The sequence below is a fragment of the Python bivittatus genome, unplaced genomic scaffold (assembly GCF_059951505.1).
Source record: "Python bivittatus isolate LINGU-HERP-01145 unplaced genomic scaffold, Pbiv_v1 ctg000980_np1212, whole genome shotgun sequence".
NCBI lineage: Eukaryota > Metazoa > Chordata > Lepidosauria > Squamata > Pythonidae > Python > Python bivittatus.
The window spans coordinates 12154625-12169630 of NW_028277125.1; the positions used below are offsets into that span (position 1 = coordinate 12154625).

The window sequence follows — 15006 nt, forward strand, 5'->3', positions numbered from 1 at the left end:
GAATGCTCAAAGAATCAAACATCTGCCCGTTTCCCATATGCTAGTAAGATAATGCTCAAGGTTTAAAGTCCAGACTTCAACAATATACAGAACGAGAACTGTCAGATGTACAACCTGGATTCAGAAGAAGCAGGGGCCATCAATTTCACATTGCTACAACCTAAGGGATAATGAAAAAGGCAAGGGAATTCTCAACATTTGTTTGCTTTTTCGTGTATTTATTATATAAAGGCTTTTGACTGTGTAGACACAATGAATTATGGATAGACCTTAGCTGTATATTGAAAAATTGTAAGAAGAACAGGAAGCAAGAGTTAGAATGGAAAGTGGAGTAACTAAATGGTTGAAAATTGGAATAGGAGTGTACCTAAGTTGTAAATTATCACATTTAATTGATATTCAGCATATATAATAATAAATGCTAGACTAGGGGGAAAAAAAGAAAATGGAATTTAAATTTCTGGAAGAATCACCAACAACCTCAGGCATATTGCTGATACCACTCAGGCTGGAATGTAGGAGGACTTAAAGAATCTCTTGCTAAGGTGAAATAAGAATGAAAAAGCTGGTCTCCTGCTTGCTATTTTAATGTTAACAAACAGTGCTACCCCAGTGCAACTAGGTAGAGAAGAAGTTGAAGTAGTATTTGCTTCATGCCTTATTTTCCTAGGCTCAAGACTTCCCAGGGATGGTGACTGTAAGCTGTGAAAAAAGAGACAGCTGCTACTTGGGAGAAAAATTATGACAAATCTAAACAAAAGGTTGAAGTTCAAAATATGCTGACAACAAGGATGTGTATTATCAAGGCCGGTGATTTCCCAGTTATAATGGAAAGATTATTTAATATGATTCTCTGTGGGCAAGATTTAATTTGTTGTTTTAAATCTTACTTATCTATGTTTTGGGGCTTTTTTGGTATTGTATATGTATTTTATTGTAATTTATTTTAACCTTTTTCATTTAGGTTTTGTATTTGTGGAAATAATATTTTTTTCCCTTGTTTGTGTATTACAGTATTTGTTTTAAGGAACTAGCTAAGATCAGAGACTGAATCTACAGCAAGTCAACACAAACCTGACCAAAATATACAATGAAATCCTACCTTAATCATTTTGAAATCTTAGTCTTCTCATGCCTAAGGAGCACAATGCATCTTCCTTCCTTCCTTCCTTCCTTCCTTCCTTCCTTCCTTCCTTCCTTCCTTCCTTCCTTCCTTCCTTCCTTCCTTCCTTCCTTCCTTTTTTTCCTACCTTAAGTTCATGTCATGCCCTTTGCATGTCAAAAATCTTTTCATAAGAACACACATATTTTCATGTGAATTTCTCCTAATACCTGCTTTGGTATGAACACAATTTTTGTAACATAAACCTTTTTAGAGCATTTCCCATTCCATTATAGTTTTGGACATAGTGTATTTGTTTTTTAGAGTTGTATCTTGCTTTTCAGAATGATATAGAGTTGGGGGAGATGAGCAGCATACAAATTTAATAATAAAAAAAATAAAAATATGTGTAGCACTTCCATTTTTCCTCTTAACAAGAACTTAAAGCCACTTGGCCTATCTTCAATTATTAAAAAAGTCTCCCTGATCCTTATCTAATTATCTTAACCACTATTATCCTGGCTGTCCTTTATTGACTGGAAAACATATTACAATTTATGGAAGTATAATCGTAATCAGCCCCAGATTAACCATTAAGCAAAATAAGCATGTACTTACGGCACCACAGAGTTTTTTCCACTAGTTATCACGCCTTTAACTTTTTCACTGCAACATTCGACTTTAGTTGAATTTATTGTAATTGTACCTACCATGTTCAACTTTAATCTTCATTGTTAAAAAAAAAAAAAGCATTGCTTATATGCATTTAAGTAGTTTCATCTACTACTTTTAATTGTTCTTATGACTCTTTTCCTAAAACCCATATTCCAAATGTCTGAATTTGCCTTGCTGTATAATGTGTGGTATATAAAGGAGCCATTCCTGTTTATATTTAGTTAAACTTCTATTATGGATATACACTGTCAATTTTGTCATTGCTACATATTCTCCAGTTTTAGTTTCCCAATCTTGTCTTGTCAGCAAAGTTTCTTTTTTCCAATGTTGTGCCAAATTTATTTTTGCAGCTATCAACATGTATCCTTACATTTGTGATATTTGCAGTTGTGATATTTTCCATCTACATTTTCTGGAATTATATCTAATAAAACTATTTGTGGTTCTAGTGAAAAGTTTATTTGTAGAATTTTCTGCATCTTGTGATGTACTTATTTCAGTATTTCTGAGCGGTTGTTTTTCACAAAACCACCATATGTGATAGAATGTTCCTTCTTTAGAGTAGCATTTCCAAGATTTATTGTTCTATGATTTGTCTATCTTGCTAATTATTATTACCTTGGTAATTACTGATGGAGTTGTACATCATCTATAAAACGTTTTGTACCAATTTTTCCTTCGGTTATTGCTTGGAGTAAATGTGAATGAATTTTTTCATAGCTCTTCCCATTGTTGTACTTTGTTTACTTTGCTGTTGTGCATCCACTTTTTCATACAGTTTTTAATTGTTCCACCTCCATCTCGTATTTCAGTAACAATTTATATATATGTACATCCTAGCATTTGATGTATGAAGGCATTTGACAGTGAAGTTAATAGTGAAATTGCTGGATTTATTCTTGTTTTTAAAAGATTCCATATTTTTAGCAAACTTTGTCTTAGCATATGTCCTTTTGGGTTCTTTTCTTCTTTTCTTTCTTCAAACCATAAATCCCTGTGAAGTCCATTGGCTAGGCTAGCTCCTTCTATGATTGATATTCTGCTGTTCAGGGATTTCACTCACTCTGTTATCCTTGATAGGCAGCTTGCAAGATAATATAGTTTAAGTTTAGGAAATACAAGTCTGCTTCTGAGTCTTACACAATTTTAAGTCTTACCCTCTTTTTTCCCGTACTTCGTATAAATCTGTTAGTTAGTCTTTGCCAATCCTGCAAACTTTGTCTGAGATTAGAATTGGTATCATTTGGAATAGAAAGTTCATCTTGGCTGGTGTATTATTTTTACTGCTGTGATAAATCCTAACCATGAAAGTTTTATGTTTTTTCACCTATCAAAATATTTATTATAAGGATTCTGAAATATGTCTTTGTTGCATCCTATTAGACAGAGTCCCAGATATTTCACTGGGGTTTTTGTTACGTCACAACCAATCTCTTTTTTCACAAAGTCTACTTCTTCTGAGGTTTGATATCTTATTGTTTATTTATTTTATTAATTTTGTATCCATCAAATCTTTGTTTTCATCAGCTGTCTTATGGAATTCTGTGGTTGCATAAGTTAATAATGTATCACCTGCATAATGTTTCAGTTTTTATTCCTCTCATTGAATTTCAATCTCAAATATATGTTTGTCTTTCTGAATCTTGTCCATCAAAATCTCTAAAGCAATTATAAATAATAAAGGAGAAAAGCTTTTATCTTTACTAATTGGAAACCTTGTAGAGAGTCTTCCATTTGCTGTGATCTTTGCTGCATACTTTTAATAAGTACTTTCCATCCAAATTTTAAATTCTTACATTTAAAAAATGTAAAACTTTCATGGATTCATTTCATTTAAAAAGCTAAAGAATGCCCACTCCAAATTACCAAAAGCCTTTTATGCATCTTGCAATATTACCGCTGTCTTCTTTTTTTCTTATTATCGATATATTCTAATGCATTTCTTATAAATCCATAAATCCTTCATGTTCCTCTTGGGAATGTAATCTGTTTGATCTGTATGTATTATTTCAGAAATATACTGTACTTCTTCAGACATTCAGCCAGTATTATAGTAGAAGTATCTTATAATGAACATAAATTGTTTTCTATAATTGAAGTTTCTCTGGATCATTCCCTTCTTAATAGATCAAAATTATTTACAGTATGCTTCTTCCCATACCTTTGGTAATATTTATATATTTAATTTCAATCATTATCCTTAGAAATGGTTCCAAAAGTCTTTTCTCTCTAACTCTCTGTTGTATTGGGCTGCTAGCCCAGACTTTAAGAGTCTTCAGACAATGGAGAATTGATTTATTAGGTTATTTGTTTATGTACCGCTTCCATCAGGACCACTCCCACTGGTTCACATTAGTAAAATAATACAAATGATGTATAAAACTAAAACAGTGTTACACCAAAACAATAATTAGATGGAAACAACCAATCATCCTCTGAATACTCTCCAGAAGAACTTGGTTTTTACCCATTACCAAAATGGCACCACAGCAGAAGTTAACCTGGCTGAGAGAGAGAGAGAGAGAGAGAGAGAGAGAGAGACTATTAAAAAAAAGAAAAAAAGCCCTGCAACAAATAAATTCTTTGGCCTAAAAAGCTTAAAAGGAATAAAAATATCAAGATACTTCCTTGTGAAAATGCAAACTTCTAATCAATGCCCTCTTCCATCACATGACCAATTGTTAAAAACAGTATGTATATAAAGTCTTTCATATTTGCCACTCAGAGTCCAACTGTTGTTTGGCTGATATATCAATAATGAAGACAGACTTTAGATTCCCTTAAAGATGGCTGCATGATGCTAGAAAATGGTATAAATATAGTTGTAATGGTATGTGGGAAAGACCTTGGAAAAATGGGCCCAGAGATGCTGCCTAGGGAACAGTCAGATAAGAGACAGCATAGCCTACAGCTGGACAGTAGACAGGGCAAGAGGCTCAGAAGAGACCCTTCCTAGTTTCTCAGGATGTAAAGGAGATGGGGGAGAATTGCACTTTCAGACTTGCAAGATTCTGTTAATGTAGTCTTACAATAAAGTAGAATTAGCTCCTCTGGTCAACTTTCCTGTCTGGTCTGCCTGGTAAGGCTGACACTAGTGGAGAGATGGAATAAGAGGCTATAGCAATCATTAGTCATTCTACCCAGACAGCATTGGCCCTACTGATCTGATTTTAGAATCACTACAATGGTGTGTGTGTGTGTGTGTGTGTGTGTGTGTGTGTGAATGTTTCCAGTTGTCTTAATAGGAAGCATAGATTACATTTTAAAAATAAAATAAAAATCCACTTTTAAAGTTGCCTAATCAGGATCTTCCAATAATTTTTCTGATATTCCAGACATACAGTATAACAAACACATGCAGATCTACCCAATCATTTTGATTCTTCTGATGTTGTGTACAAAATGTTAGAATCTGCTTATAACTTGTACAAACATCCTTAAGGAAAATACTAATAGAGTGAGCTGTATAATTAATTTGATAGCCATCACTAGGACTCCCTCTGTCAGGTTCGGTCAGCACGAGGTTTCAGGGAAGCACGGGGCTGCAGGGAAGCTCGCAACCAGACCACGCGGAATCCACCGGCGGTAGCTAGCGGGGAAAAGAGGAACCGAAAGCGCCGCTAATTAACGAGCCACCTGCGGCCAGCTAAACAGGAAAACCGCAGCGGAAGCTTTTAATTACGAACTGATAACGGCGCGAGCAAGCAAGGAACGGGGCCGCAGGGCAGCGAAACAAGATCGCAACGCAGCACAGAACCCGCGGGTCTGCACGTAGCAGGGAGGGGCCAACCCAGCCGGAGGGGGACTGGCAATCAAGGACAATGGACTCTGACCGACCCTGCCATCATGAACGATCAGGGGGACATTGGGGGGCCTAATTGCCCACAGCCGCAACGCGATCACGAGGCGGGAAAAAGCGCGGGAAGGGGGGAATATAACAAGTGATGCAATTGTACCAAGCCAGTCCTGGCTTTGCTTGTGACTACTACGTTACGCATGAGTAAACCTTCTTTGTGAACCACACGTGTCACGAGAGTTTCTCTGTCGAACGGGGCAAATCTCACATAAAGCCAGGACTCACCGTCAGCGCTACCCGGTACCACCGAGGAGCGTTTTCTTTCTCAGTACAGGCATGACCAGCGACGAGGAATCCGTGGGTCAGCTGGAGCGCGAGGGATCCAGGCTCGCGGAAGGGCGGTCGGAGCCGCCCGGGAGCGACGGGGCAGCGGCCAGGGCCGGGCGCACTCCATCCGAGCGGTGGTCGATGGGCGTGAATCAAGGACCAGACGATTCGGGCGTTACGATGAACCGGGGTTCGGGGTTCCGGAACCGAGAGTGGAGCGAGAAATTCGCCCGACTAGAGGAGAGAGTCGAGCGACGCCTAGACGCCGTGGAGGCGATGCTCCAGACCCTACTGCAGAGAGTGGGGCCACCGGCGGTAAACGAGGAGGCGAGCGACAGGGGGTCGGTCCGACACCCCCGCCGGCACCACCCACGGCGCCCCGGTCGGAGGACCAACGGGCGGCAGACGCCCTGAGACTTCGAGGTATCACTGGGAAGTTCTCAGGGGACCCCGAACAGCTGCCGCACTTTCTGACGCACGTCAGGGGGTTCATGCAGAGGGGTGGTCACCTATTCGCTAGAGACGAGGACAGGGTATCCTACGTGGCCGAGCTGCTAGATGGCCAAGCCGCCAGCTGGGTGATCGGGCTGTACGATGCCAACGCGGCGGAACTACGGAGTTTCCCGGACTTCATGCAGGCGCTCCGGGACAGATTCGAGGACACATTGAGCGCCAAGCGGGCGGAGGACGACATCCTACAATTCAGGCAGCGGGGCAAATCGGTATCGGAATATGCCCTGGAGTTCCGGAGGTTGGCCGAGAAGCTCGCGGACTGGCCGGAGTCCCTGAAGGTGAAGTATTTTAAGAGGGGACTCAACCCAGAGATCCTGGAACGGGCACTGGGGCGGGACGACCCGGCCACAGTGAAGGATTGGATCTGGCTGGCCGGAACGGCGGAATCGGCGTGGCGGCAGATCCAACAGAGCACAAGACGACGGGACCAGACGAGGGACCGGCCGAGGGAGAGGACCCCGAGGAGAGACGGAGCGGTCGACGGCAGTCCACCGGGAGGCGAGAGGCGACCAGAGCCCCGAATCTGTGTTTCCGGTGCGGAGGCAGAGGCCACCGAGCGGCGCAGTGCCCGACGGAGCGGGAAGGCGCCCCACCACGGCCCGAAGTCAAAACCCCGCGTGCGAACGGGAAAAGGACCGGTGACCGACCGCGGAAGGGGCAGTGGCGGCGGTGACCGAGAAAGGACGCGGGGGTGGTCGACCCCGGAGACAGCATCCTCCGGAGAGGACTCGGAGCCGGCGGGAAACGAGGCGCGCTCGCACTGAACGGCGTCCCAGTGCGAGCAGGGGAGTCGAGGCGCACGGACCCAATAGGAGACGAGGACTGCCCACCGTTCCGGGTGAGGATACACGTCCGGGGGGTGAGATCCGGAGGGGAGGCGCAGCTACGGGCGCTACTGGACTCGGGCTGCACCCACTGCTTGATGCACCCAGCGGTGGTCTCGGGGCTCGGGCTACAGCTGAGGCGCCTCCGGGAGCCCATTTCATTCAGCCAGTTAGATGGCACGCTGGCAGGGGGGGGACCAGCTCGGTATTACACCGAGCCGGTCCAGATGACGATCGGGAGTCACCGGGAAGAACTGAGGTTCGTGGTGGTCCCGGTGGCCGACTACGCGGTGGTACTCGGCTTGGCGTGGCTGCGGCGGCGGAACCCACGAGTCGACTGGACGGCGGAGGCAGTGCGGTTCGGGGTCGACAGACCGGCGAGGGGCGAGAGCAGAGGGGACCGAGCCGTGGAGACGGAGGCAGCCGCAACCACCGGCGGACAAGCGGAGGGTCCGGGACACCGGGAGACGGGACGAGAGCAGATGGGGCCCGAGACCCGGGCGGCAGCAGCAGCAGCAGCGCCGGGACCCCGGAGACCCGCCACGATCCCGAGGCGAGGGGAGGCAGCGGCGACTGGCGAGGCAACCGCAAAGCGAGGGGCCGGGCCCGGGGAACCCCCGACGGGCGGCGGAATCCCGAGGCAGTATCGAGACCTGGCGGCAGCGTTCGGGGAGAAGGAGTCTGACCAGCTCCCACCACACCGGCCCAGTGATTGCGCCATCGAGCTAGAGCCAGGAGCGACCCTGCCTAAGCCAAAAATGTACTCCCTGTCGAGGAGGGAGATGGGAGCCCTGCGCGAGTTCATAGACAAGAACCTAGCACGGGGATTCATCCAACCCGCGAAGTCACCATTAGCGGCCCCGGTGTTATTCCGGGAGAAGAAGGACGGCTCGCTCCGTATGTGCGTAGACTACCGGGGGCTGAACGCAATCAGCACGGAGTACAAATACCCCCTCCCCCTGATGAAGGACTTGATGTCGCACCTGTCGAAGGGGAGGGTGTTCACAAAACTGGACTTGCGCGAAGCCTACTTCAGAGTTAGGATCCGCGCAAAAGATGAGTGGAAGACGGCGTTCAACACCCCGCTCGGAAGCTACCAGTTTTCCGTGATGCCGTTCGGATTAAAAGGGGCCCCGGGGTATTTATGCAGCTAATTAATGAGGTGCTGCACGACCTACTCTACCGGGGCGTCCTGGTCTACCTGGACGACATCCTCATCTACACCGAGACCCTGGCGGAGCACGTGAGCCTGGTGCGCACGGTGCTCCAGAGACTACTGAAGGCACAGCTGTACGCAAAGCTCTCAAAATGCGAGTTCCATCGAGAGCAACTAGACTACCTCGGCTACCGAATATCCAGCCGGGGAATTGAGATGGACCCGGCGAAAGTAAGGGATGTCCTGGGCTGGGAAGCGCCGCGAACCCGGAGGCAACTCCAAAGCTTCCTAGGGTTTGCGAACTTCTATCGTCAGTTCATCCCGAACTTCGCCCAAATCGCCCTTCCCCTAACCGACCTGCTAAAAACCAAGGGCACTGGGAAACCCCCAAGCCCAGCATGGCACTCGCGTGGACTGCAGAATGCCAGGGGGCGTTTGAGGAACTAAAACAGCGGTTCACCGCGGAGCCGATCCTGCGCCATCCCGACCCAGACCGGCGGTTTATAATCCAAGTGGATGCATCAGACGTGGCAACGGGAGCAGTCCTGCTCCAACCCAGCCCGGAGGGGCCATCCACCCGTGCGCCTACGCCTCCCGCAAATTCACCGAGACGGAGAGGAGGTGGATGGTGTGGGAGAAAGAGGCGTACGCGGTCAAGTGGGCGCTGGCCACGTGGAGGCATCTACTGGAGGGGGCAACTGAACCGTTCGAGGTGTGGACGGACCATAAGAACCTCGAGGCCCTGAAGACCCCGCGTAAGCTATCCCCCAAACAGGCACGGTGGTCCCAATACTTCGGGAGGTTCAGGTTCACACTGAAACACATCCCCGGGAAGCGCAACTTCTTAGCGGATGGACTGTCTCGCATGCCCCAACACGCCAGCCTACGGGAGGAGATCGTGGACTCCGTCATCCCCGCCAGCAGGCTGGCTGCAAAGGCGGTGACCCGAAGCCAGACCAAGGGGGAGCGACGGGACGCGGCGTCTGAAGTAAGGCAAGGGTTCGCGGAGGCAGCGGAGCGGGACGGTTGGCTCAAGCAGAACCGAGAGGCGCTAACCGGCCGAGAGGGGTTGTGGTGGCACGAAGGAAAGCTGTACGTGCCCGAGGGTTGCCGACGGGAGGTCATGGAGAGAGCCCACGACAGCCGGAGCGCGGGGCATTACGGCTTCGTAAAGACGCTCCACTTAATCCGGCGGCAGTTTTGGTGGCCCACGCTCCGGAAGGACGTGGAGGCGTACTCGGGGGTTGCCCGGTGTGCGCAACGGCGAAAGGAGCCAAAGGCAAACCTAGAGGCCTACTCCAGCCGGTAGCGGAACCCGACGGCCCTTGGCAAGAGGTCGCCATGGACTTCATAGTGGAGCTCCCGGAGAGTAAGGGGAAGACCGCCATTTGGGTGGTCACGGACTTATTCTCCAAACAAGCGCACTTTGTAGCGTGCCGGCGAGTCCCCACGGCCGAGGGGCTGGCGAAACTGTTCGTGCAACATGTCTACCGACTCCACGGCGCACCTCGACGTATCGTCAGCGATCGGGGCGGCAACTTCATCGCGCGGTTCTGGCGGGAGTTCCTGAAGCGGGTGGGGACGAAACAAGCCCTATCCTCCGCGGCGCACCCGCAGACGGACGGAGCCACGGAACGCCTGAACGGGGGCTCGAACAGTACCTGCGCTGCTACGTGGGGCACCAACAGGACGATTGGGCGGAGCTACTACCATTCGCGGAGGTGGCATACAACAACGCCGTCCACAAGAGCACCGGGTTCTCTCCGTTCAAAGTAGCCACCGGGAGAGAATTCGTCCCCATGCCGGAGCTGCCTCAGCCGGAATCCCAGATCAACTCCCTGGACGCCTGGTTCGCCCAAATCGACGAGACCCGGCGAGCGGCACACGCGGCATTGCAAAGAGCCAAAGCCGACTACAAGAAGCACGCGGACCGCAAGAGGCTCCCCGAGGAAAAGTGGAAAGTGGGGGACCAGGTGTATCTGTCAACCAAAAACCTAAAGACGCACCAGGCATCGTAAAAACACAGCCCGAGGTTTGTGGGGCCGTTCCCCATTTCGGAGATCATCAATCCGGTGACCGTCAGGCTGACGCTCCCGAAAAGCCTCGGGAAGATCCACCCGGTGTTCCATTGCAGCCTGCTAAAGTTGCACCAGCCGGGGAACGCCTGGCACAAGGCGGAGGGAGCACCACCACCCATCATGGTCGGGGGGGAGCAGCATTTCGAAATCAACCGGATACTGGACGCCCGGAGGCACAAGGGGCAGACCCAGCTCCTAGTGCAATGGAAACATTTCCCCAAGTCCCACAGCGAATGGGTGAGTAAAGCCCACATAAGGGCGCCGGACCTAGTGCGGGACTTTTACAGTAAATACCCCGGGAAGCCGAAATAGGACCGAGGGGGGGAGTTGTCGTCAGGGGGGCGGCATGTCAGGTTCGGTCAGCACGAGGTTTCAGGGAAGCACGGGGCTGCAGGGAAGCTCGCAACCAGACCACGCGGAATCCACCGGCGGTAGCTAGCGGGGAAAAGAGGAACCGAAAGCGCCGCTAATTAACGAGCCACCTGCGGCCAGCTAAACAGGAAAACCGCAGCGGAAGCTTTTAATTACGAACTGATAACGGCGCGAGCAAGCAAGGAACGGGGCCGCAGGGCAGCGAAACAAGATCGCAACGCAGCACAGAACCCGCGGGTCTGCACGTAGCAGGGAGGGGCCAACCCAGCCGGAGGGGGACTGGCAATCAAGGACAATGGACTCTGACCGACCCTGCCATCATGAACGATCAGGGGGGACATTGGGGGGCCTAATTGCCCACAGCCGCAACGCGATCACGAGGCGGGAAAAAGCGCGGGAAGGGGGGAATATAACAAGTGATGCAATTGTACCAAGCCAGTCCTGGCTTTGCTTGTGACTACTACGTTACGCATGAGTAAACCTTCTTTGTGAACCACACGTGTCACGAGAGTTTCTCTGTCGAACGGGGCAAATCTCACACCCTCCACCAAACATCCATAACTATGTCTTTCTTAAAACAAGCTGAAATACTGTTGAACAATTTATTTATTTTTATTTATTTTTATTTTTGTATACACTCAGTATTATAAAGGTCATGGGGCTTTCAGATAATAGAGAATATGAGAGAATAGGGGATTTTCAGTCCTAGTAGATATCTGATGAATTTTAAAGGGCACCTGAGATACATTAACTTATCAACTCCCACACAAGCAGAAGAGCTCATTTTGCTTTGGCATTTGGCTTCAGACTTGTAACTTATATTCTCAAAGAATTATATTATTTTCCTTTGGAATTAAAGGGCAATCTCTCTTTCTTTTTTTTTTTTAAAAAAAAGGTTTTGTCTGCTGTCTCTGGACTGCCACCGGGGACAAAACTTATGAAAAATGAATACAGTTTTCACAATTTCTATAATAAAAAAATGGCATTTTGTTTCTATCAACCAAGAAGGGTGCCCCTTTGGGACTCTGGTTGTTTCTATTTTCAGTGGACAACCTGCTAACAAGCAGATGATGGTAACATGCTTAATTTCCTTGTCCTGACTGACCAGGTTCTCCTTATATCTGCATATAGATATGTCTGAAATGTAATGGCAGATAAATGTGACTTCAGGGATTTTGTTTTTTGTCCCCCCTTCCCCCCCCCCCCAGATTAAGGACTTCATACTCTATTTACTGGCATTAACAAAGTTTATAGCAAGAAAGCTAAAGCAAGCTATTATTATACATTTTGTTGTGTGGTGTTCAAAGATCTGAGATGCAGCCATTAGTAAGGAACTTACCCATTAGCCTTAACCTCGCTGTATCCATAATGAATAAGAAATACAAGGAACATGCTAACTCAAGTTGATTGTTCTTGAAGATTTATCTGCCTGCTTCTTTTATATTTTGGACTCAGCGGTTGACATCTCTTTGAAGTGATGTGCTACCAAATTGACTGAAGCACCATTGTCACAATTGTGTGTGTGCACGTGAGAACAGATTGGGCTCTACACACGCGCACGCACACACACACGTCATGCTACACCAACTTGGGTGACTTCAGGGTTTTGACTTAATGCAAAGCAACCCAACAGTTTGACTGTTTTCACTCTTCTCAGGAACAGCAACTAAACAAAATACAGAATCCAAGAACAATTTTTGGCTGTCAACAGACCTATTTCATTTTCCAGTCAGCCAATAGAACCTATTTGATGACAGATGTTGCAACCAGATCACTCTCTCATGTGTTGACATTATGGATGTAATACAGGTTTGGTTTGATTTGAAACACAGTACAAAACAGTCAACAACTTCAAGTAGGCAGGCAGATTTTCTAAGCACATTTGTGGCCTGAATAATGTCATTGGAAAGAAAGATCCTCTTGGAAGTTTTGTAATTTCTAGAGATAATCTTTAGTTCTTCATCTTTGTTCAGCTTCAGTCTTGATGTTTTAAATCCTGTACTCTAAATCCTGTACTCTATTATATTGTAGCTATGAATCCTTGGGTTATAGTAGCTGGATTCACACAACTTACTTAACTTGATTATTGATGTAGCCCATGGCTAGATTGCCATAACAAGCTGGGTCCTCACAATATTCTATGGCCCTAAAAACTATAGCCACTATATTGGGGCTGCTATAACCTGGACAACCGCAAGATATAGAAAACTTTAACTCTTTGCTGCCATCAAGAGTTGTCTAGATTTTTGGACCCCAGAAAGGGCAGCCATATCTAAACAATAGGTCAAGCTTATAATCCAGGGTTTACAAATAATGATGGTTGATTGCACATATATCTGTATAATAAATGATTTGGGAAGACTGACGTCAAGGTATAAGGAAGATAACATCTGAATTTTCAGTTTGATTTCATGCAATGCACTCAGAGCCCCACTGTCCACCGATTCTATTCCCCTACTGAAGCTGGGTCAGTAGGATTGTCCTATTTAAGAAATGGTGTTTCTGCAGGGATTTCATCTGGATGACTCTCAGCCTCTAGAAATCAACAATGCTATCACCAGCCATAGCAGATTCAATAGCTAAGGACACATTATTGTGTCCCAGAAAATCAATGGTGGAAGCAATTGTAACATTACCATGTTTAAAGTCATTAGCAGTTAAATGCATATTATCAATTCTTAATGAATGTTGGTCTAATACCAGGTGCTAATTCCTTTTTGTGCCTTAATTACTCTTTCAGCCCCATTAATGATAGCATTAATCCATAGAGCCATCACCTGATATCAGCTGTGTTCTAAACAGTCAAACCTTGTACCGTAACTTCCTCATTGCACTGTCAATAAATGATTTCTTCTTTTTTCTTCAATAGATCAGCTCCAAAATCTCAAAGTCCATTTGCTGCATGTGGAGTGCTGGCCATGGAAGAATGGCCTTCATTTTTAGGAAGGCAAATTCCTGTTGAACATTAGGAAAAACAACATTCCCAATAGGATAAACACTTCAACACTTGAACCAGTTACTCAGAGTGATGCCCTTTATTGAATATATACAAGAAGAGACTGGACTGCCAGCTGCTCCTGAGGTTTTTGGTAGGCTTCCAACTCCGTGATTCTGTGAATGACAACAATGTCTCTCTAGAGCTAATACAGTTATGCTGGCAGACCTCCATCTACTTCCACTTCCCTAGGATATGCATACATGCATTCCCATCATGCTCTTGGTAAGGAACATTATAAAAATGTAGAATGGAGTAAGGAATAGCAAGGAATTGAGACAATAGGAAAGAAAAAGAAAGATCTACAGCTAAACCAATGCCTTCACAAGCTTTCTACCATTCATCTGTTGCTGAAACCACTCACTATACATCCCTATACTCTATATCACTGCAAACCACCCTTACTTTCACTGCATCCTTCATTAAACCACTGTGTTTTTGAAGATCTCATCAACTCCATTCAACCATGGAAGTCTTTCCTTCCTCTTTACCCACTCACTCTTCTTTTATATATTTGTTTGACTTCAATACTCATTCATTATCTTTAGGTGACCAAACCACAGGAGCATAACTTCTTTCATACTGGTCAGCTAGTTTGGTACTCAGTCCGCTTTCATTCAGAAACCATTCATTTGTCATCTTAACTCTTCTTATTTTACAACCTTCACTTCTTAACTAACCCGTCCCTCATACATTTACCTTACTTTTATGTTTCTCCTGATATACAAAGTAAGCATGAAATACACTCTTATACAGAGCCATTTTTTCTTCTTTTGGCAAACATTCATTCCATTCATATATTACCAACTACCTTTCAACAAGCATTTGCATGTCTTAAAATGTTTGCCTCCAATTTCTTAATTTAAGTAAGGACTCCACTAAGATACACATATTAATCTACTTGGTCTAGGGTTTTTTTCTTTGTTTTGCCATGTATGTATAACTTGCAATCATTTACTCCATTTTTCTGTCAAATACAACTACTTTGATATACTAATTTTCAGATCTATACATCTTGTTTCATTCTATAATCATCCACATTCTCAGCCAAAAACAATTGCCTGCATAGAAAAGTAAATGTGCATTTATGTTCTCAACCAATATACCTCTAAAAGTATTCCTTATACATTTCTTCATAAATATATTAAACAACAAAGAGGACATTACA

At 45.9% G+C, this 15006-nt stretch overlaps 1 protein-coding gene and 1 long non-coding RNA gene across 4 annotated transcripts in view; one reads left to right on the forward strand and one right to left on the reverse strand.

The window, feature by feature from the left end:
• The window catches only part of NAALADL2 (N-acetylated alpha-linked acidic dipeptidase like 2), a 774686-nt gene that overhangs the window by 228337 nt on the left and 531343 nt on the right, over positions 1-15006 (reverse strand). The gene's annotated exons all lie outside the window — the stretch shown is intronic.
• LOC148213540 (uncharacterized) overlaps positions 111-15006 on the forward strand; it is a 63151-nt gene continuing 48255 nt past the window's right edge. For both annotated transcript variants that reach the window (XR_015794369.1, XR_015794368.1), the window contains exon 1: positions 111-179. This is a non-coding gene — a long non-coding RNA (uncharacterized LOC148213540). The remainder of the gene's footprint in view (positions 180-15006) is intronic.